Source organism: Tiliqua scincoides, chromosome 4, assembly GCF_035046505.1.
Source record: "Tiliqua scincoides isolate rTilSci1 chromosome 4, rTilSci1.hap2, whole genome shotgun sequence".
NCBI classification, from domain to species: Eukaryota; Metazoa; Chordata; class Lepidosauria; order Squamata; family Scincidae; genus Tiliqua; species Tiliqua scincoides.
Window position 1 is genome coordinate 199,632,193 of NC_089824.1, and position 23,074 is coordinate 199,655,266.

The 23,074-nt window shown below is 45.6% G+C and overlaps 1 pseudogene; it reads right to left on the bottom strand.

Annotated features, from left to right (window-relative positions):
* Window positions 1–5,514: 5,514 nt before the first annotated feature.
* LOC136650537 (5S ribosomal RNA) lies at window positions 5,515–5,634 on the bottom strand (annotated as a pseudogene).
* Window positions 5,635–23,074: the final 17,440 nt, after the last annotated feature.

Sequence of the window (23,074 nt, forward strand, 5' to 3'; positions counted from 1 at the left end):
TACTGCTATTCGCAGAACTCTTATTTGCAGAAATTTTGTATTTCTGCTTTTGTTAGAAGTTTGCAGCGAAAGTGTAAATTCCCTGCAAGGGCAGCAGCCTCTTGACCTTCCTCTTTCTCAGTGTGCTGCCCTGTGCGAGCTTCTTGTCCGGGATCTCTGGCAGTTCTGTCATCTTTGCCATTGAAGACAAGAAAGGAAATCTTCATAACAGTATCTTACTGTGGTCTTTGTGCTTGCTTGCTTCTGAAAAAGCTAAGGCCTGTGTTAATTAAGGACTTTTCCTTTTCCCTGCCGTGGACGGCCATTTCATGCTTGGAAGCCTTGAAACTGCCAGGCTACTGGAATGCTTTTCTACTTCCCTGCCCTGATCTGAACATATAGCTATAAGCGCCTACAGTGCTCTTCTACCATTCAGGCAGGTGACTCCTGGCAGGCCCTGTGCAAAGGGCTCTCTGTGTGCTGAAGTGTCCAGGGAGCAAAGAAAGGAGGAAATGACTGCTCAGGCCTGATTATTCATTGGGGAATGAAGAAGGTCAGATATTACAAATCAATTATGGCTGTTGTTGCAATATCTCTCAAAGGGCAAGTCACGAACCCAGAGAGAGGTGAGCTATTTGAGGTTGCCACCCAAACGTTCCTCCCCGAAAGGATGCAAACTCAATGCACAACATGAACATGTACTTAAGGCGAACCTTCAGAGAAGTTTATAAGTAAGTCGTGAAGGGAACAGGAATCTCCTTTTGCTCATCCCCAGCCTTTCCTTCCAAAGCAATACTGAACCTGAAATCTGTTAAGTTCTTTCTAGCCAGGATTCTGCCAGATTGGTATTGGCCAAGGACCTGCACTCATCAGAGGCCCTCTCAGCTATCCAAAAGTTTGGTTTTTTTTTTCCTGGATAACTGCCCCCATTTCCCCCTTCCTTTCCCTTATGCTCATAACTCCAGTAAATACTGTACTTATTAACAACAACAACAAGAACTCCCACCCAGAACAGCTAGGTAACACTGGGATTCTCTCTCTCTCTCTCTCTCTCTCTCTCTCTCTCTACCTTCAAATTCTTCAGCAAATTTCAGCTCTTCTTGGAAGTCTTTGTCTTAACCCTGGGCAGCCTAATCCTAGGCTGCCCTGGTGCCACATGGTACAATGGCACTGAAATGGCCACCGCTGTATCCTTCAGGGCCAGAGCACCTGCTGGAGGACTCCTTGGGCTAAGGGTACATTGGTTGCCTTACCTGTTGTAGAACTCCGACAACCTCAATGGGTCTACTTGGATCTGCACCAGCTACTTGGTGCAGAACCAAGGAGACCTGTGTCAAACTCTGCAGCTTGGGAGGGGAGGATGGCATTCAGCAGCAGCCTCTGCCACCATCCCCTCCCCTATCCTTGGCCTGATCTGCCCTCTGGCTCACCCTCCTTCTACCTGGTTTTGCCCCCTCTCCACCTTCCCCCAACCTCCCCGCCTCGAAAAGCCTTCCCACCACACGGAGGGGACACTTACTGCCATGTACTCTTTGTCAGTGTCCTGCTAGCATAGAGGCCCAGCACCGAATGGTATGGGCCTCTCCACCAGTGCTGTGTGTCTCCTGCCAGCAGCAAAGTGCCTGATGGCATTTTTGCAACACCCAGCACCTGTATTGCGAGAAAGGTCACCATCCCTTTCTGAATCTAAAAATGCATATATTATAAAAGAATATGATGAGCTGAAGTGATGATCCATTTCCAGTAAATACTACAGAAGCCAATTAGGGCTTCGGGAAATAGTGATTGGCAGTTGTGCAAAGCATCAAACTAGGTGCAAATGAAGGAACCTCAGCTGAAACAAAACCAATTACAAGTGTAACTGCAGTCATAGAATTGGAAAGGAGCTTCAAGGTGATCTAGTCAAGCCCATTGCTTGGAAAAATTAAGGCGAGATATGACTGGGAGCCCAATCCTGGGCTAGATGCGCCGGCTTACCACTGGCGCACACTGTCGGCACGTTTGTCGGCGTGCCTTATGGCATGTTTGTGAGGACTGAAGTCGGGCCAGCACCTATGCTAGCCCAGTGCTTGGCGGTCACACGGACTACCAAGGTAAGTGGGACCACTGAGGTAAGGTAAGTGGGGGTGAGGGGGAGGTGGGGAGGAGGCATTCTGGGGAAGGGGAAGGTGGGCAGAGGGCAGGGAGAGGACGGGCAGGAGGCATGCTGGTGGGAGTGGGAAGGGAGGGAGCTGGGTCCAGTGGAGAGATCCAGAGCATTCGTGCGGGGCTTAGTGCCCTACACAAATGCTCTTCCCTCACCGCTGACCTTTTGGTGGTCGGTGAATTGAGTAGCCCCATTGCGGGGTTACTTCCCTTACCGGGGGGAAGGGGACAAAAGTCCCCTTCTCCTGAGGTGCTGCCCTTGGCTGCCATGGGCGTGTTGGATGTGGCGGCAGCTGTTTTCGGTGCCGCCCGGTCACGTGCCACGGGAGCGCAGGATTAGGCTGACGGTCTTATAAGAAGTGCAAGATGCATGATGTGGAGAGAATGGAGAGAGGGGGATTTTCTCCCCTCTCTCACAAGACTGAATTAGAACTAGAGGTCATCCAATGAAACAGCCTGGCAACAGATTTCAGGTGGACAAAAGAAGCTTAGGCTGTGGCATTTGTTGCTGCAGGATGCGGTGATGGCCATGAACATGGATGGCTTTAAAAGAAGATGGGACATGTTGCTGGAGGATGGATCTATCAATTATTACTGGTCATGATGAATCTATACTACCTCCAGGTTCAGCGGTGACCTACCCCTGTATATCAGCTGCAGGGAAGCAGGCGGAAGAGGGGTATGTTTTTCTCTCCTGCTTGTGGGCTTTCCAGAGGTAGCTGATGGGCTACTGTGGGAAACAGGATACTGGACTAGATGGGTCTTTCGCCTGATACAGCAGTGCTTTTCTTATGTTCTTATGTAACTTTAGTGCCACGTACACTGACAGAACTATTTAAGCTAGCTAACTAGCCAAGAGTTTGTTTGGTTACTGCTTATGATGGGGAAATTTTTTGAAAAGGAGCAGGAAACAAGATGGACCATGATATTTGCTTTGCCCTTCTTCCTTTCTGGACCTAAAGCAAAGACTGGATGCCCTTGATCATTGCAAGTCCCCCCCCCCCCCCCCCGCATAGGTGACTGCTGAGTCACTTGGAGCTGATCCTGTTCCTACCTGGAGGATGGTGCTGCAAACTAAACTGAGTCCCTTGGAAATTTAATTGGCCCTTTAAGTGAGTTTCTGGCTTGGACAACAGTTTGGCTCCATTCCCATTGGGACAAGGACAGAAAGGCAAAACATTGATTGAAGCGTTCTCCCTTTTTCTGCTCTTACAATTTATTCTTTTGGTGTAATTGCTTGCAGCAAAAAATCTTCAATGAAGAAACTTCAAAAAAGAGTTTAAGTTTCTCTTTTCCACTCTGCTTCAGGCTAGAGAATCTGCATATGAATGATCTTTCTTTCCAAGATTCTTGCTGGCCAAGTGCAAAAAAGAATCTGTTTTGAAATCTCAGGGGGGTTGTCCCAATGACATTTAGGGATATAAACATCAAACTGTTAGCTGCTCTTCAATAAACCAAGACCTTTCCTGTTGGCTACAATCTATCCAAAAACACATTTACTCAATAATAAATATGCATGAAAATGACCACGTGCAATAGCGTGATCGGGGGCAAACTAGACATTATTTTAAGCATGTACTTTGCAAATGCATCCTTGTTTTCCCCCCAAATATTAAATAGCAGTTGGCTTGTTGCTGTGCATCAGGAACATGGTGGAGGAGAGGGTGGCTTTTACTCCCACTGTTGTCTGAATACAGAATGACCTCCTGAAGCTGCTATTTGCCAAGGACAAAATATGTCTCATTGGTCTTGAGATGGGGGCATGAAGGAATCATGCCTATCAAACACTATTAGCCATGATGACTGAATGGAGCCTCCATGTTCAGAAGTACTATACTGCTACATACTAGATGCTGGGAACAAACTATAGTTTCTGCCTTCATTTTCTGCTCATGGGCTTCCCTGCTTGAGTACTGAAATATGAGAGATCAGCAGTCAACTTAGGGCGCAATCCTATCTGCACCCTGGGCCGGCGCAAGTCCCTTGCGCCAACCTGAGGTTGCAAACGTGCCATAAAGTATGTTTGTGCCTCCTTAGGAGTCAGCTGGGCTGGTGCACGGAGGTGCGCTGACCTGCGGAGGGTGCATTCAGCCTCCACCCATGCCTATGGAATGTAAGTCTGCACCAGCGGAGCTCAGCCAGTGTGGGGATCAGGGGGAGGGTGGGGAGGAGGCAAGGAGGAGGCATCTCAGGGAGGGCAGATGGGCCCATGGACAGGTGGACGGGGAGTGGAAGGTAGGGCCTAGCTCTTCAGGTGTTGCAGATCTGAGTAGACTCTTTGGGGCTGCTGCAGCTCTCCCCAGGGTAAGGGGAATTTTTAATCCTTGCCTCAGGTTAAGCCTCAGCCAGCCCGAAACACATACAACGGAGGCCTGCTGGCCTGCCTGGTCCAGCACAAGTTAGGATTGTGCTGTTAGTTGACTTTGTGAACATAGAGATCTCTGAGCTGCATTAGAGATTTTCTGCATAGAGATCTCTGAGCTGAGATCAGACTGTAATCAGTCCAAGGACATTGGTATGTTTAGGGCATTCATATGGAATTCCAACAAGGCAAAGGGTCAGCTTGGGTTGGAATTTCCTTTCCTTTGGAAGACATTTCTGACTCTAACCCTCAACTTTTTATCTTCCCTTTACCCATGAAACATCAGGTGACTTGGACTTTGGTGGAACAGTGGAATCTCTTTTAGCTGGGAAGCAGGAAGATTCTGCATCTGTGCATACACATCTATCACATTTATGATAACAACATCAAGTGATATGAACATGATAGAGATGTACATGCATGAACTGCCACCTCTTCACTTCCTCCACTGCTGCCACTTCTTCTGAACTGTCTGGGCAGAAACGATCTTGGGAACTTCTCTGCTTCCAATCTTGGGAGTGGAACTTCTCTGCTTCCAATATTCCCCCCCTCCTGTTTAGAAGAGACAATGGGAAGGAAAGGAAGCATGTGGGTTTATGTGGGTTGTTATTTTCTTACATTGGTATTAGAATAGCTGGGGCTCCTTGGGTGTAAAAGATTCAGGTGAGAATGGTTGAATTCATTGAAGAGGAGGATAAAAACCTTTAGAGAAGGGAACTTTGTTGTCTTCCTGGTGGATGAGACTTAAGGGAGTGTTAACTTTACTCTGGTAGTGTGAGGAAATGAGAGAAGCTAAATTAATTCTAACTACTCAGTAAAAGAGTTATATTGTGTGAGGTTTTTATCTTTTCTTTGTAGTTGTTTTCAACAGGTTCACAAAAGGATTCTGCCTTGGGGGAGCCCTGCAGGCTTGGGAGCCTCCTCTAACTGTTGTACCTTTAGCCAACTGCATCTGGATTGTGCAGAAGCCCTTTCTGTTAGTTGTGATGGTTGGTTGGCAACCTTCAGCCTCGAAAGACTATGGTATAATCCTACAGCACCCAGTATTCCCAGGTGGTCTCCCATCCAAGTACTAACCAGGCCTGACCCTGCTTAGCTTCCAAGATCAGATGAGATTGGGCATGTGCAGGGTAACAGTTGCTGTCCTAGTTGTGATAATTAATGGATTTTAATAAACTCTTATTGCTTTTTGTTTGGGTCTCATTGAGTTATCTGGGAACCATTACTCTCTTATATGGAGTAAAAAAGGGGAATTAAAGAGACCTCCATTAATTAGTGTATGTAATAAGGAAGGAGGATTTAGCCCAGGGAATCCCTCTAGTAATCCTGGTTCTTGGGCTGGTGGCAGTGGGGTAGTTACTAAGGGGTCTTCCCCCCCCCCCGGGACCCTGACAGCAGCATTGGCAAGAGTGATCAAGACAGGGTCTCAGAGGTGCTGATCTACAAATCACAGTGGTGGATTGGAAAAGGAGAGCACTGCTAGAGGACGAAGTAAGCTGTGCCATTCTCCTTTCATTCACTTTCCAGGGGGAGCACATGAGTGGCCCAGTGGAATAGGTGAACAGGAGGAGGCAGGCCAGGGGAGGTAGCTGGTGGGTGCAGGATGTGGGGTGCCCCTTAACCATTCACTGCCTTCCCCAGCTAGCTGTTTGAAGCAGGTGCTTCGGCCTCCCTAAAGGGTGGGCCATCCCTAATTACAATGGGTCAAATGACTTTCCCATTTCAGTTCTAGAAATCTGACAAATAGTAATGGAGCATCTCTCAGTGTAAAACAGTACCTTAAAGCCTGGAGGCTACTTTTCAAGCTGTGCTTGTTCATTTGTCTTAGAACTGGAACAAAATGTTCTCATTCAAACTATATTGCATGTCAAGGCAGCCACATTACAGACAGATTTGCTGTTTAAGTGGTCAAGTTAAATATAGCCAAATTAGGACTAATGTATTCGCTAAGCACCAAGAGTAATAATAGTCCTCTCCCACTAAGGAACTGAGATGGAGAGAGGGGACTCAGCTAAATCAGTGTTTAACTTGGCTATTGCTATTTGTGGTTGTCTGAGGGATTTTATTTCTGGTTTCATCCAACCAGATGATGAATTTACTGAAAAAACTCCTCTTAGTACCAAAATCTTGGACTCTAGTGCAGTTTACAGAGGGCTCTTGGCTTTAAATATGTGATCAAGGAATGTATATGTGTGCGCATATATATATATATATATATATATATATATATATATATATATATATATTCAAATTCAAATTCAACAATGAGTGGGCCATATTTGCAGGAACATTTGCTACACATGGATATATATAGGCAGTAAGCGGTTTTCCAAATTCAGGTATTACCCTAAGGTTGTGTTTCATTAGCTGAATTGCCATGGCCAAATCTGTTCTATAATATATACAACAGGTAGGCCCTTGTATAATATATACAAGGGTAGGCCCATTCGTGAGGCCAACTGAGTTGCTTGCCTCAGGGGCAGCTTTCATGGTGTGTTACATGGTGACCTGTAAAATTTAGCACTGTGCCTCCCTCTGGGAACACCACTGGATGTTTGCTTCAGGTAGCAGATTGGTGGGCAGCATTGACCTCTGTCCATCCACTCACTCCCACTGCTTCTTCTCCTCCCCCCAGTCCTTAGATGGGAAGAGGGATTTGGAGTGGAAGAGGAAGCATGGAAGACAGGAGAGTAGTTGCCCATACCCAGCTTGATTGTGTATTCAACACAGATGGGAATGGGTCACAATAGGGAATGAGGGGCCATATATAAATGGAAAGAATGGTTTCTAACATTCTTGTTATAACCATTGGGAATATAAGAACAGCTCTGCTGGATCAGACCAAGCATGTGTCTAGCCCAGCATCCTGTTTCCAACTGTAGCCAGCAAATGCTACTGAGGGCACCGTCCTAACCCCTTATGTCAGTGCTTTCCAGTGCTGGCATAGCGGTGCCAATGGGACATGTGCTGTATCCTGCAGTTGGGTGTCACTCACGGAGACCTCCTCAAAGTAAGGGAATGTTTGTTCCCTTACCTCGGAGCTGCATTGCCCTTATGTCAGTGCTGGAAAGCACTGACATAAGGGGTTAGGATTGAGTCCTAAAAATAAAAGATGTGAGGACAATCAGTACCTCCCTTTGCTTGTCCCTGCCAAGAAATACTGAAATCTCTGCTTTTCCTTTGTAGTTACGGTTCTGTCAGATGGGGCACTGGTTAAGGACCTACATCCATTGGAGGCCCTGTTGGTTGGACCACCACAGAACCCTCAGTACTGGTGGCAGTGGTAGTACCCTTTGTGCCAACAAGGAGCAGAAGTACTGTGGGGGGCCCAATGCAAGGCTTTTGCTGAGGGCCCCCAGTAACCTGCCACTGACAGTGCTTCTAGTCCTCAGGATTCTGAGGAGAATTAGAGGTGATATATCTGTTTCCTGCTGGACAGACTCAAGGTCCTAGTTTATAAGCAGTAGACAATCCCCGCACATGCATGCATACACACACGTTTGCAGCAGCTATATAACCTTACAAGGGTCTCTTACAGACATGGCACAAAATGTGAATGCTGGGACTTGATTATTCTGTCTTGGACTGTTATGAAGATTTGACCCTCATAGTCAGGCCTACTGCAACAACCTCATGAGCTGCTGCAAAGGTAGAGTTAATACAACCTGGCGGAAATGAATGGGAATTGCTGGCCTAGGGAGCTCACTCTGAAGCAGGTAGGCTGTAAGTCAGGCATCTTTTTCAGAGGAAATGTGACATCATGGTCTGGCATGGAATATGGAAGTGTGTTTCTGTGGTAACATGTAACATGAGTTTCTTTGTACAGTGCAAAATGCGCATGAGCCTCTTTGCATGCTGGGAAACCAAGCAGAGAGGAAAAAATATGAGCTACAGCCTGTTAAAAGTGGGTGAAGTGGCTTACTTTTATGTTAAGCAGTATGTTGTTTCTGGAACAGGCCTGGAGCTGCACAAAAATGTCAAAGCCAACAGAGTCAAATGTAGAACTCTGGTCATGTACAGTCTTTGCCTCAGGTGTGGCTTCAGGTTTTAGGGAGCCCTTGGCAAGCTGCCTTCCATGGGCTGTTTCATACATGGGTGGTCCTTGAGAGAGTTGGTCCATAGCCACACACAGGCTATGGGCAAAGGGCTGGATTTGGGGATCAGTAGTGGGTCCTTTTGCAGACCCTTATCCCTCAGCAGCTGCCCAACAATACCACTAAGAGCACAGAGTGACACAATGCATGAGTCCAAAGCAACTAAAGAGGTGTGGCCCAAGATCACCTGATATTTGAAATAGCATGACAAACTTGGTGATGTGCCAGCCTTTGTTCTTCCTACTCCCTGGTTTGGAATAGGAAGAGAAGACAGAGTGGAAGAGGAAGTCTGGAGGAGAGGGAGAGGAGAGTGATAGGCTAGAGCAGCCATTGTCAACAGGGGCAACAGTATGACTCCCTGGGGAACCCTGGTGTATTTGAAGGGGGCCACAGACGGAAAACTGTGAGAAGGGGACTTTATGTTTATCTGTGTTGTACCCTTGTTTGACAGTGGCTCAGGAACCTGAAAAGAGCTCCTGAGAAGCAATAGCCAGAAAAAGGTTGAGAATGGCTGGGCTAGAGTACCTCTGATCCTGGGAGTTGGAGCAGTGAGTAGATGGAGGTGGGTGTACCTTGCCAATCTGCTGTGAGCAGTTGCCTCAGCTGGCCTCATAGATGGGCCAGCCCTGCAAATAAGTTATTTTTTTCCATTGGCTAGTCATACATTGACCACACCCCTCTTTAGCAGCTCCTGGAAGGTGATTGATGGCCAATCGGATCCAATTTCCCAGCTGTGCAGCTGTGCTGATAGGACATGCACTGCACCCTGTGGTAGGGAGGCTGTCACAGAAGCCTCCTCTTGGGTTACATTGCGGTAGCACCAGTGCTGGAAAGTTGGATAGGATTGGGCCCTGAGTCCTTCCATTTCCTGGGTCCTTCACAGAGTTTTCACATGAACATGTCTTTTGATGTCGCTGGCTGAAGCCAGGGCCGTTCAAGGTCACTATCACAGAGCATGTGGCATGACTGAGAATTTAGCCTCTTTTACATTTTTGGTTTCTGTGGCACTGAACATTCCAAAGCTGTCAGTTAATAACGTAAGCCAGTTAATAACATACGTTGGACCTTAAGCTGGGATTGCTTGAATCCACTGCAGCCCTCGGGGGACTGTGAGATTGCAGCCCAGTAGCCGTCAGACGCCAGGCAAGAGGGGTACAAAGTGAGAGTGTTAGTCTTTTTTTGGCTGTGGAAATGGAGCATCTGCCCAAATCTCTTTTGACCAGCCAAATGACTGGCCTGGAAAGCAGAGACCTGCAATGATGTTGAATGGGGTGGCTGCAGAAAACTGGCAGAATTGGGCTGTGGGGCATTGGCAGCTGTTCAGAGGTGCCCATTGCTGCCTTAGTAGACAAGGATGTGATGGAACCAAGGCAGTTCTGTTGTGAATGAGACTAAAGAGAGGCTGCTGGCTAGAGAGTGGTCTCATCCCTGCCTGCCTGCCCATGTTTACTCAGAAGGCATATTTAGAGATGCTGCTCCTGTGGTAACTAAGTGAAAAAGCTTTTGCACTGAGCTTAGCCTGAGAACTTAGAGAGCATATACTACTCATAATCATACCTTGAAGGGATAGATACAGGTAATTAATTTCTAAATGGAAGCTTGTGGTTGGCAACCTTCAGTCTCCAAAGACTATGGTATAAGCCTACAGCACCTGGTATTCCCAAGTGGTCTCCCATCCAAGTACTAACCAGGCCTGACCCTGCTTAGCTTCTGAGATCTAAGTTTCTCTAAAAGAGACCTCTGTGGCCTGGAACCTTATCCCCTAATTCCAGATATTCAGGGCAAATTGGGTTAATTGAGTGAGGAAGTAAGGGCGCTCTGCTTATGCTCTGGGGCACTGCTTTGATTCTGAGTGTAGAAATTCCAGGTTTGAGATCTAGCTTAAATTAAGTCAGCCATTTTCAACCACTGTGCTGTGGCACACTGGTGTGCTGTGAATGGTCTGAAGGTGTGCCATGGGAGTTTGGGGGAGGTTCATTTATTAGTAGGGCCATTGGGGGATGTGAACCCCCCCCCCACCACCAACAGCATGGTGTGCCTTGTCAATTGTCCAAAAAAAAAATATTGATGGTGTGCCTTGACAAGTTTAGTACCTTGTCAGTGTGCTGTGAGACAAAAAAAGGTTTAAAATCACTGGTCTGATGTTGTGTCTGCATATGGAATTCCCTCCCCTTTGAATTGAGGACAGCTTCCTCATTATTAACTTTCTGGCGGGGCCTTGAAGACTTTTTTAGTTAGGAAAACCTTCGAGGCCTTATAATGGCTGCTTTTATAAATCAATTTTTTTTTACTGTGTGTTTTATTGCTGACTGCTGTGTATTTTATATTGTTTGTTTTTTTAAATTGTTTTTATTTTTAATGTTTCTATCTGTATTTTATTCTGTATTTTAATGTATTGATTGTTAGCCGCCTTGGGTGCCCTTCGGGGAGAAAGGCAAAGTATAAACCTAATAAATAAATAAACCTAATAAATAAATAAAATGCGTCTTCATGTGATCATATGTGACTAAATGGATTGGTGTGAATTGTGGAATGTGTTTGTACACAGAGATATATGTAGCCATTGCCAGGATAGGGATATTTGGACAAAGCAGAGTTGCAGCAATAGAAATGGCTGTTGCTGTTTCTCTGTGCCTCCCTCCATAGGATGAGGAGCCATGTGGCTAAATTCATAGAAAGATTGGTCTTTGAGACACCACACAAGACACCCAAATAGCTTGATCTTGAGTTGCTGCTTCTTAATGCTTTTTGTGTTTGATTCTGGAGAGCAACATGTTAGCATAGGCAGGTTTTGGGAGGGAAAAAAAGGTTCTAGGAATGCACTTTCTAAACAGATAATTGAAATTCCCCAAGAAGCCAAATCCTGCTTGTTTTGGCCTCTGTAATATACAGTACTGTGCTCCCAAGGCAAAGACAATTACAGCTTTTATATTAAATGGGGGAAAAACAACATTGGGTTGAATAAGCAGTGGCTCAATCTTATTTCAGACAGGCTGAAAGTGGAGGGTGGGGGGTTTAATGGCAGATGGTTGGTCCACCCACATGAACACGGTGTCCAGAGAATGCTTGCTATGGGCCTTGCTTTTTGGTATCAACTTGGCTAGTGTGAATGTGAACTGGATGGGATGCTGCTTGTGACTTGAATAATCTTGAGTCTGCAGTATGTTTTCTTTTAGGCATCTATGTGGTACAGAATGAGGTCCCTGTAATTTCAGTAGCTGAACAGAGGAAGGGATTTAGTTGGTAGGTTTGGTTTTCCTTGTTATTGCAATACTTTCATGTGACAAACTGCATTTCTGAAATTGCTGCAAAACAGTTAAAGGAGCAGAACCTTGTGTATTCTTGCATTGGCTCCCCCTTTTTGTCCCCCCTACCTACCTCTGTCTTCCCTTATCTCTCCACTTTTACATCCCAACACATATTACCCTCAGTGATCCTTCTTCGCTAAATGATTCTGCTCTTTCTCCCTTTCAGCCCCTCCTGGAACTCCTGCTATCTTATTTCCTTCCTAAAACTTATTTTTTCCATGACGTTTTGGGAACAGCCTCCTAGTACCCTTACCCTACCAAACAGACATATTTCCTTCCCCTGTTCTCTTCTGCTTCCATTTCTCCCCCTTCTGTTATCTGCTTTTTATCAAGTTGTGTCCAGTTAAAGGGCAGGAGCCCAAAGAACACTTCTACCATTGGTTGGGAACTCTCACTGGGAAGCAGCTTTCATTCATGAAGGGACCTCCTGATGGTGGAACCAGCTGCTGGGGTGATACCCATAGAATGTAAGTTCCTCCAGAGAACATTTCTCTTTTTGAAGTGTCATGAGCACTCATGGTTCTAAATAAACATGATGATGATGCAGGTTTGTTGGATCTCAAGTCTTTAAAGAAGGGTGACAACTTTAAAAATGTTTCTCGAATTCTTGTCTGGTTAGAATAATTTCACCACATTTGTTTCCAGCCTGAGCACTCTTGTCTAACAGTGTATTTTTATTAGATCTATATCCCGTCTTCCTCTGAGGAGATGGGGCAGGAGATATTTTTATCTTCTTGAACTTCTGTGAGATCAATTCAATTGAGAGCTCAGAACCAACTGAGAAACATGCCTGCCCAGCACAAATCTCACACCCTGTTACACCATGCTGGCTTTCATAGGCAAGGATGGGTTGCCAACTGACAAGAAAATTAACAGCCCAACCTTCTCCTGTGCCTCTAATAGTAACTTGATCTACAAAATCAGTTGACAGACCTTTCACAGCATGGACATAAGCACCTTTATTTGCTAATAGCTGCAGATGACATTCTTCTTAAAGCCAGGCAGGGCCAGCCCATGACCTCCTGATGCCTGAGGAGCATGCTGTTCCCCTTAACTGATGATGTGCCAGCCTTTACTCCTCCCACTCTCCAGAGTTTTAGCTCAGCACTCCTCCACACTCCCTCTTCCTCACTGGCCCCTTTTTCCAATCTAGGGAGAGGAAGGAGGAGACGCAGTAGAGGCAAGAAGAAAAGAGGCAGATCCTGCAGTACCTGTTAGAAAACACTTGAGGGTAGTAGCTGTTTGCACAATTCAACCTGAACATTCCAAAGCTTAAAGGATCAGGTTCGTGTATATATACTGTATGGTGTGGAACAAGTAGCACCACACCTAGATTTCTATACAACAAATAGAGATGGATAGATGCAGGTTGGTACATATAAGCATAGCATTCCTTCATTTGCATGAATGGAATTATCCAAGGTTTATCGGCAAGGGCGGCTTCCTGCTTGTGAAGTGGGTTTGGATGGTGCTTGGCTGAATATACAAGCGTACATTGCTTCACCCGTGGTGTGTAAAACACCCCAAGGTGTTTTACATGTTGGACAAGCTCTTTTTCACACTGACTGGGTAGTGCTGTAGAGGCCAGTTGCCAGTTCTTTGGGAGGTAAAGGAAACTTTTCATTCAGCACAGTATATGTTCAAATCCAGCCTTTTTCCCCTTTGCATCTCATCTCTTGCAAACTCTTTTGCACTGCAAATGGAAAGGAGAGGAAGAGTCCCAAATGCCATTTTAGTTGAGGGTTTATAACTCACTGGTCAAATACTCGCGTTGCCTGAAGAAGGTCTCAAGCTCAGTACCTGTTACTTACAAGCAGAGCTGGGAAGGATCCCTTCCTGAGACCCTGGAGACCATTGCCAGCCAGCAGAGACAATACCGAACAATATAGATCTGATTTGGCATGCAGCAGCATCAAATATAGCACTGCATGTCATTGATTGAATACTTCCCTACCATTGCATTTTCAGCACATTACTTTCTGTCAGAGGATTAAGCAGAGAGCAGAATTTTTTTTCTACAGTCACAGGACTTTTTTCTATGGAAAAAGCCTCAGTGGTTGCCAAGAGGTCCTGTTTGCTGCTGAGTTCCCTTGGGATCAGCAACATCTGAGGGCTTCATCTGAAACGACTGCACACAGCGGCTCACACCCAAGTCTTTGGGCACATAACTCAGCATTGTTTCCACAGCCCCCGTCTCTCGGTGGACCCTCTGCATACCCCTTAACTTATTTTAGAAACTTATCCCAGCAGAACTATCTTGCCTAACAAGGTCGCTATAAGCTTACAAGCAGCATGGATGCTTTAAAAAACTTTATTGAAGTTAACAGGAAGTGGAAGTTAACCACTTCCGATTAATCTTTACCTAGTTTTTTCAAGTGGGCGGCATGTGGGGCCCCTGCATCTGTGGATAATTGAAATGATGGATATGGGATCTACGGATACAGGGGTCCACCTGTATTTTGCTGAAATCAATGGGCTAGAAATCTGTTTCACTTTGCCTAGATCACGCCTCAAGTATTTGTGATTATTTCTGCCTTTCCTCTAAGGAACTGTCTCATTCTTAGAACATATGGGCGTACTTAGCACACATACCAATCAGTGTGGGAGCGACTTCTCTGTGGTTCTGTTTTTATGTGGTTGTGCTTTTCACACAAATCCTGCAGCAATGTGGGATACACCCATGGAGAAGTGGCCCGCACATGACTTTGGTAAATGTGTGACGGGGACATCAGAGAGGCTTTATGGGACTCCAGTCAAGGAGAGAGGTAAAACTGGGGAGGGCTTACATCTCTTGTCCAGCATACAGTGCAGCCACCACTAACCCTGATGGCTGCAGAAGGTATGCTGGGCTCCCAGCCTTAAAGGGTCCCTAGCTTAAGCTGCTTACATTGCTCAAGGAAGCCCTAGTCCTTTGCATTTGCAGGTAAGCAAGTGGGTACTCTGAGTTTCCAAAGAATGAGTCACTCTACAACTGGCAGAGAACCAGGAGTTTCCTGTGTGTTGGCAATATATGACCTTGCTGGGATGATGCTATCAAGTCACCTGACTAAAGGAGTGGAACACATCTGGTGTCTCTGTGCCACCCAATAGACTTAGACAGACAGGTTTGTTACCCAATGGGCAAGATAACTCTGTTGCTAAGCGGAATAGCTGTCCCAGACAGGGGCAGACCCTGAATCCACATCCAGCACATGGCCATGTGCACATGGCACATGGAAATGGGGTTTTAAAAACAAAGGCTGTCAGCTTTTTAGGCTGCTGACCCTGCACAGGAGTTTCTGGGAAGTTAAAAATGTCCAAAAATACAGAAAAACAGGCAAAAAGTATGTGTGGGGGAGGAAACAGGGGCATTCATCGCACCTGTCATGTTGCTCCTGCACAGGTCTGAGGCCTCCTGAGGGCTGCAGGAATGTGTGTGTTTCAGGTCTCAGCTTCCTAGGTAGTAGTATAAGGCTCAGGATGGGTCATAGCATCCCCATGCTTGATCTCAGTGGCAGACCTCCCATTGTAGACAATGAGGCAAATGCCCAGGGCGAAAGACTCTAGGACTCTGCAAAAGCCTCTCTGAGGCTCCTGACAGGATCAGAAACTGTGCTTCTGTTTTTCCAGAAGCACAGTTTAAAGTCTCAAGGAAGCCTCAGGAAGCTTCCCCAACGCAGTCTATGGTTGCATGAGGCTCCGTAGGTCTCAGGTAAGTGGGGGGTGGGGCAGGCAACATCCTGTAAGGGGGTGCCATTTCAGGCCTTTACTCTGGAGCCTTTACTCTGGGGCTGGGGAGGTCCTCCACTGCTTGATCTAGCTGCATTAAATTGGTGTGATCCTGCTGATTGACCAGGAAGAAAAACTGCCATTGCCAACAATAAGAGCTTTTCTACTTGCCAGGGCAAACAGCAGCCACGCCTCCCATCTGGATTAGGACTGCCCTGGGGGCAAAAGGTTAAAGCTCTTCTTCCCCCTTTAGGCAGAGATTTCCATTTTAAACAACAAACACGCAAACCTCAACCATGCAATCGGCTCATTGTCTAGTTTGCTCCACAGCAGGTGTCCCCTGAGGCTTAATTCCAGTTCATGGACTCACTAATGACTTGCTTCTTCTCAGCCCCAGTTCCAGAACTATTTTTGTCTGGCTAGATGAAGCAAGGCTGTCTGAGCCTTAGAAACAAAGAGCCTTAGAAACAAAGAGGCCTGTGCATCTAAATAAGTGGTTTTCTTTTGTGAACCCCTGACTTGTGTAGGAGACAACTGAGCATAGGACAACCTGTGATCATTTGCAGTGCAAGTCAAGCAACAAAGTTTTTGGGGGATTGCCAATCCTGGTTTGAGCTTTCAACAGTTGTTCCAGCATGATATGCTTAGTATGTACAGGGCTGGTTCATCTGCAAAAGTAGAAAGATGCTCACATGTTGGGGATAAATGCGATGTGCTGATTTCAGTGGCATATTTTTCAGTAGTGTCTTCTCATATTTAGCAGGGGGAGAGCAATTGTTCCTTTTCACCCCAGCAAAGTGTCTTTTCCATTAACTGGTCTGGTGTCTCCTCTGTATCTCTTTTAGATTGTGAGCCCTTTGGTGACAGGGAGCAATTTATTAATTTATTTTGTTCTGTAGATTGCTTTATGAATTATTTTTTGTTGAAAAGCGATATGAGAACATTCATAATAATAATAATTCCCAGGATATTGGCTAGATCCCAAAATGCAGACTGTAACCAGCTCAGCATAGGCTGTGATGAATTAGTAAATCATCATCATCATCATCATCATCATCATCATCATCATCATCATCATCATCATTGCTTATGTTCCCTGAAGCCTACTGAGATATTTGGTCACTGACTGCACAAATAAACACTCTGGAGTTTTCTCCCAGTTCTGCCAATCCCGTTGTTGAGAGGCCAAACACGTAATCTAGAGAGTGGCAAGGACAAGCCAGCCCCTTGTGAGCTGCCGATCTATATTTACAATCTGTTTGTAGGGGCTGGCAGAAAACAAAAATGCCAAGAAGTGGCCAGAATGTGCACAGGCTGTTGGCATTTCCAGCTGGTTTAAAAGGAGAATGAAATCAACCCTGCCACACAAGGTTGATGGAAGGAGTCGGGGATCTACTGGAGATTCCAAAGGAGCTGCTGATTTTCCCATTTCAGCATAGGATTTAAATGACTGCAGATGTTTGCTTAATCCATTAAGCTTTGAGAATGTGGCATTCTTTGCCTCTCTGGCCATACTGTCTGACAGCTTTGCCATAAACAAAAGTCTTTGCAAAACTCAGTCGATCAAATTGGGAGCTAAAAGGACTCTTCCTTTGCTTGAACGACAAAACGGGTCTAAATATAGAGGGAGGCCTTCATTCATAAAATTACTGTTGCAAACAGTTTTGTTGGACATTCCTCAAAAGGGAGGAGAATGGAATTGTTCTTTCCGTTTGTTTGGTCTGTGAGTGACTTGAAGAGAGTGTATGCTTAAATATTTCTCCATCCCTTTACCCATTTCCAATGCTTTCCAAAAACGAGTGAAGGAGCCCAAAGAGTGAGCTCTTGTTTCTTTTCCTCATCTATTTCGTTTAAGAAAAGTCTCATCTTAAGACACAATATGAAAGAGTATCCCTGAGGCACTGTGAAATACATGCCAACTGCAAGGCCAACTGGTCAGGTAGTTTTGTGGATTTTCTCTTCTTTTTCTGAGTACAGCACAAAAGCCCTGGCTAGACCAGCAAGTGGACTGAAATGCTCCAGTCAACTGAGCATTCAAGCCCACCAAGTCAGGGGATAAGAAGGGAAGCCCAGGTAGTTAAAATGGACCAGTGATATCATCAGCCCTAGGTGTCTTCCAGTCAAGCACAACAATTCTTGTGTGTGTTCTGGTTTGGCTGCCTCACCTATGTGTGGCCAAACTGTCACCTGCCTCCAGGGGATCAGAACTGTGTCATTCACATTGACCTTAGAGTAAGTATCAATTAGGGAACAGTAAGATTTAGATGTGCGCTAGGGAATTATTTTGTTTTTATGTTTCCCTGTAAATTTTGACTACAGTCTGTCCCTGAGCACTACCAGCAGCCAAGCCATTTTCCAAGCTTGTTTGTTTTATTCCTTCCCTCCCCACCTTATATTTTTACTGTCTCTTTACATTTTAACTCTTTACTCACTTCTGAGTAGTTAAATTCAGTCAAAGCCTTGCTCCAGTCATCTGAACACTGGCCTACAAGCTGTTGGTTAGGGTTTGGGGGGAATTCTCCCCATAACTGGGAAGAAGATCTTGAGAAATATCCTTTGTCTTCAAAGTGGCAGTCGAGTCTACCAGTTTTGACCCTGGCATAGATTCAGATCAGGAGAAAGTATGGGGGCACCAGATCCCCACTTTGCTCAAGGTAACAAGGAGGAGACACTTTGAGGAGATTTATTGAAGCAATTTGATCATATAATGGAATCAGCAACTGCTTTCTTGACTCTAGAGATGTTTAAATGGCTCCCCAAAAATGTGGGGAGTTTTCCAAGCAAAGGTAGGCACTTTTACCCAGAGACAACACAAGACCTGCAATTGCAGAGTGCCACATGCTAATCCTGCATTCATCCCCACTACTAATGGCTAAACCATATGGATGTGTATGGGATTGCCATTTTTTTATGGGCAGGTGCTGCATGGCAGGCAGAAGTCAATCTGTGAAACTTTTCTCATAGTTATATCGTCTGTTAATATCCACTAAAAAAAAAATGACAAACCTGGCTTAATTTATTCCAGGGTTTCCTGAGGATCTAATCTGGGTCAAATTATACATTACATTTAACATGTGGGTTGGCCCTGGCACGTGCACTGTTATTTCCTGAATCTGCAGAGGAACCAATCCAGAGCAGGGGTATGGCAAGACGCCCTCTGAATTTGTTGCATGCCTTAATTCATGGCTGAGGATTTTATCATTATCTGCACTGGACTTACCAGAGTTCAAATGGGAACTGGTATCCTTTTATTGAGACTTGGAATAGGATGTGCAACTGGAGCTTATCTGCCAAGGGCTTTTATTGAATCTCTCTCAACTCCCCAATCTGACTAGCAAAAGGGACCTACATAAAGTTCCTGTACATACTTCCTAACAGTACAGTCTTATGCCATTGTAACAGCCAACGTCCGTACCTGCTCTTCATGGCGAGAACTTGGGCACAATCCAAGACATGAAGGCCAGGCCTATCTCTGCCATTCTGATCTTGCTATCTCTTCAGTGAGAAGGTATCTCTCTCCCAGGCTGATCATCATCAGCTGTGATCTTCGGCAACAGCCTGGGAGTGCCCTTCTTTTAGCCACACCCTCAATATAACCTCTCTACTCTAACCCAACATTCTAATCTCACCCTTCTCCATATCCCTGCGCCATTCCATGAAGTCCGTAAGTTTCATTTTACTCTGTCCATTTTATTTGTGCATTTTATGCCTGTTTACTGCACTGGGAATAAAAAAGGTTCCTGCACTTGACTTGAGCTTGGTGTACTCCTTTCACCCAGTCTTTAAAAGAACCACATGGGCCGAAGGCTGGCCCGAGGCAGCCCCCCCCCCCACATACACACAGTTGAAACAGAGTCAAAATGTCCAGTGCTGCATTCTGTCTGATGGGGAACAGTCCAGGAGGTCACCTCTGGATAAGGGAACAATTGTTCACCTACCCAGGGGTAAGCCTTCATGATGCCACTGAGCTTGTCCCTGGCACTGAACCTGCCACTTTCCCAGACCTGGTTCCCCACCCCTCCCACCTCCCCTGAATTGGCAAGCAATAGGGGAAGCAATGGCCAAGCAGGAAGGTTCAGGCCTTCCCATCTGTGCTCCTGACAGTGCATGGTGTAGCACGCTCTTGGATCATCTTTTACAACTGGTTCTGACTACTTTACAGCAGTCAGTGCCAATGGAGGACCAGGAATGATGACGGCCAATGAATATAGGATTGGGCCCTAAGGTAATGAACAAAGCAAGTCAAAAGAAAAGTAAAATGGAACAAGATTCATGCACAACCTTTGTTTTGCTGCTGTTTAGCTTCTCCATGTTAATGTGATCCTTTTCCCCTAGGGGCAAGGTCTTGAAAAGTTGTCTGAATATAATTTTCACATGGAGTCTCTGTTCCCAATCGGCAAATATTGATTTAGCCAGCCGCAGCAGCAGAACCATTGCCTGGAAGCGTTTATAGGTTATAACTATACATGCTAGCAATGCAGCTTTTTAGGGCTCTTGGAAATATTACTGGGTAGTAAAAGAGGCTCTTGACTAGGTCTACAAGGGCCAGCTGATGGGTTGTGCTCACACCATAGAGATGTTACCAAAAACAGCCTCATTGCGGAAAGTAATTCCTACCGTGACTGTAGCATTCAGAATCTCTCATAGTGTAGTTATTGCATGCCTGATTCATGACCAAGGGTTTATGTATTTTTAGTCTGTATTTCACAGCTTTCTCTGGATGTGTTGGTTGCACAGTGTCAGCCTTAGATATTTTTACAGGTAAACAAACTACAAAATGACACCAGCCTTGATGTTTGTAATTACTTCACTTGATACAGAATTTGTCCAGCTTGTCATGCTCATCTATATTTTGAATTCAGTGCTGTTTCCCCATGAAATTTTTCTTCAGGCACAATCCTAACCAACTTTCCAGCACCAAGGTAAGGGCAGTGCAGCTCTGCGGTAAGGGAACAAACATTTCCTTACCTTAGGGATGCCTCCGTGACTGCCACCCAATTGCAGGATACAGCACATGCCCCATTGGCACAGCTATGTCAGTGCTGGAAAGTTGGTTAGGATTTGGGCCTTTGTCTCATAAGGTTAAGCAAGACACAGCACAAATGCAAAGAACATTTACAAACCCAGGTGCCCCAGAACCAGGTGCTCAGCTCACACTGAATTTTTTTTTTTTAATGTTAAATCCCTACTCTCAGTAAGCTGGTTGATTTCTGCATATGATCAGACCATCCAACCAAATAACCTTTCATTTGTTGTGTATCATTTTCACTTTTGTCAATTCTCTTGAGTTAAGAGTTCTGACTGTTTCTCACAAATATTTTATGTGTTCATTGTCTCCCATCCAAACCAACGCATTCCCCCATCCTGTTTCTGGCTGTGTTTGGGGTGGAGATGGCTCCCCATCATTGTTGGTGCTATGGGGTGGGGTGAAACCTAATATAGATCCCAGGGGGCAGTATGATAACACACATGAAAAATCAAGGGCACACATGTACCAACCTGACAAGCTGGGAGAGAATTCTCAGAAAACAGCTCAACCTTTGCCTAACCTGTGCCATGAAAGTTTGTAAATACCTAGCTAAGAGCCCATCCTAACCCTCCTCCCTAACACCAGAACTAGTGTTCTGGTGTCACTTTACAACCACTGCAAATGGCATGGAGCTGTGCACTACTGGCCCATTTGTGGAAAGGCCAGAGAGGCCTTCATGGGTCACCGCCAAGAGAAGGTCTGCCGACAAAGGGACAAGGCAAGGTAGGACAAAGGCAGCACAAGGCAGTGGAGGGCAGAACAAAGGCAAAACCTGGCGGGGGAAGGCGGAATGGGGCAGCAACAAGGTGGAGGAAGGCAAATAGGGTCTGGAAAAGGGCGGGTTTGGTGGCACCTGCTGAATCCAATCCCCCTTCCTGGACACAATTCTGCAACATCACAGAGGCTTACCCCCAAGTAAGGGAATGAATGTTTCCTTACCCAGAGGAGACCTCCAAGTCATCGTCATCGTCGTCACCCCCCCCCCCCGCAGGATGGAGCGTGAACTGTTTTGGTTCACCTGCTCTGGCAGGGGAAGCATAGGATGGGGCGCTAATTTTGAATTGAACCAAAAGGAGTTTCATGCATTGTTAGGCATCAACTCCTAGAGAGTGGAGCAAAACTGAAGGATAGGGTAAAAATAGTTGTAACATTTATAGAGCAGTGGGGGCTTGTTGTCTGCCATGAAAGCGTCATGGAAGCAGCAACACCCCAAGGTCAGTGATGACTCAGTGCTTGCACAGGAGACCTTTTTTTCTTTTTCACAGTATTCAGTTTGGATGTACCTTTTTCTCTTCCATGGAAGGTGTTACGGTATGTATGCAAGTTATGCAGGATCAAAATCCTGCATAACCGACTGGCCCAGACTTATGACTGGCCAATTGGGTGATGGATCGAAATCCTACCATCCGATTGGCCCTCTAGTTAAGGTTTCAACTACACCAATCATGGGGAGTCTGGGCAGAGCTAAAGGGTATAAAAGCCAGGGGTGTTTGCCTTGTGACAGATTCATTGCCAGGTTCTGTTCTGAAGATGGAATAAATGTATTGAGCTGTTATCTCTATGCCTTCCTTTATTCGCATGGACCCACTATATAACACAAAGTTCTAAAACAATCCTGGTGTAAGTCATCTGAATGGATGCCATTTTGCTACAAACCATGCTGATTTGCTAGTGCTTGTAATGCCACCCTTCCTTGCACTTTGACGGCAGAACAGTTTAGGAAGGCAACAGATGAATGAGTGCATGAAATAATGTACTTATGCCACTTCATTTTTTTTTTTTTTTAAAAAGGCAAACAGCCCATCTGAAGGAGAGAGGAGAGGCAGTACTAACAGCTGAACCAGCAGTTGATTTGTATATATAGTGCGTAAAATGCAAAGCTTGGCTCACACAGTGGTTCAAAAACTGACTGCCACTGCTGTTTCAACATGACAGATGTCTTCACCCACAGAGTTGGAAGTTGGTGGAAGGAAAATGGCACCCCCTTCAGGAATATGTTGCCTAAAAAGACTGTGTTATATTATTGCATAGAAAGGCTACCTCTGCAGTCAAAGAAGAACTGCCAACATATTCTCCATAAAGAAGAAATTGACCTGAGTTGGAATCACTGTGAGCTCTGCCTGCCTGTCTCCTCTGCCCCCGCCCTGCAGCTGGAAGTAGGGCAACCAACTGGCGTTTATTTGCTCCTGCCAGCAGACCAAGTCTATATATTGTACTATTCATGCCTGATCCCCAAGGGGACCCCCCAAACAGCCAGCACATCCTGGAGTTCCACTCTGAAATATATTTGTCCCTGAATCAACAGCAAGTCACTTTGAATGGCTGGTGAACTGAATGGTCTTATTTTTTATTTTTTCGTGATGTGCTAAAAATGGAACATAGCATTTAGCAGGGCAGAATACAGGATACAGGTCCTGGGGGACAGTGATCCCTGCCAAACTGTAGGAGC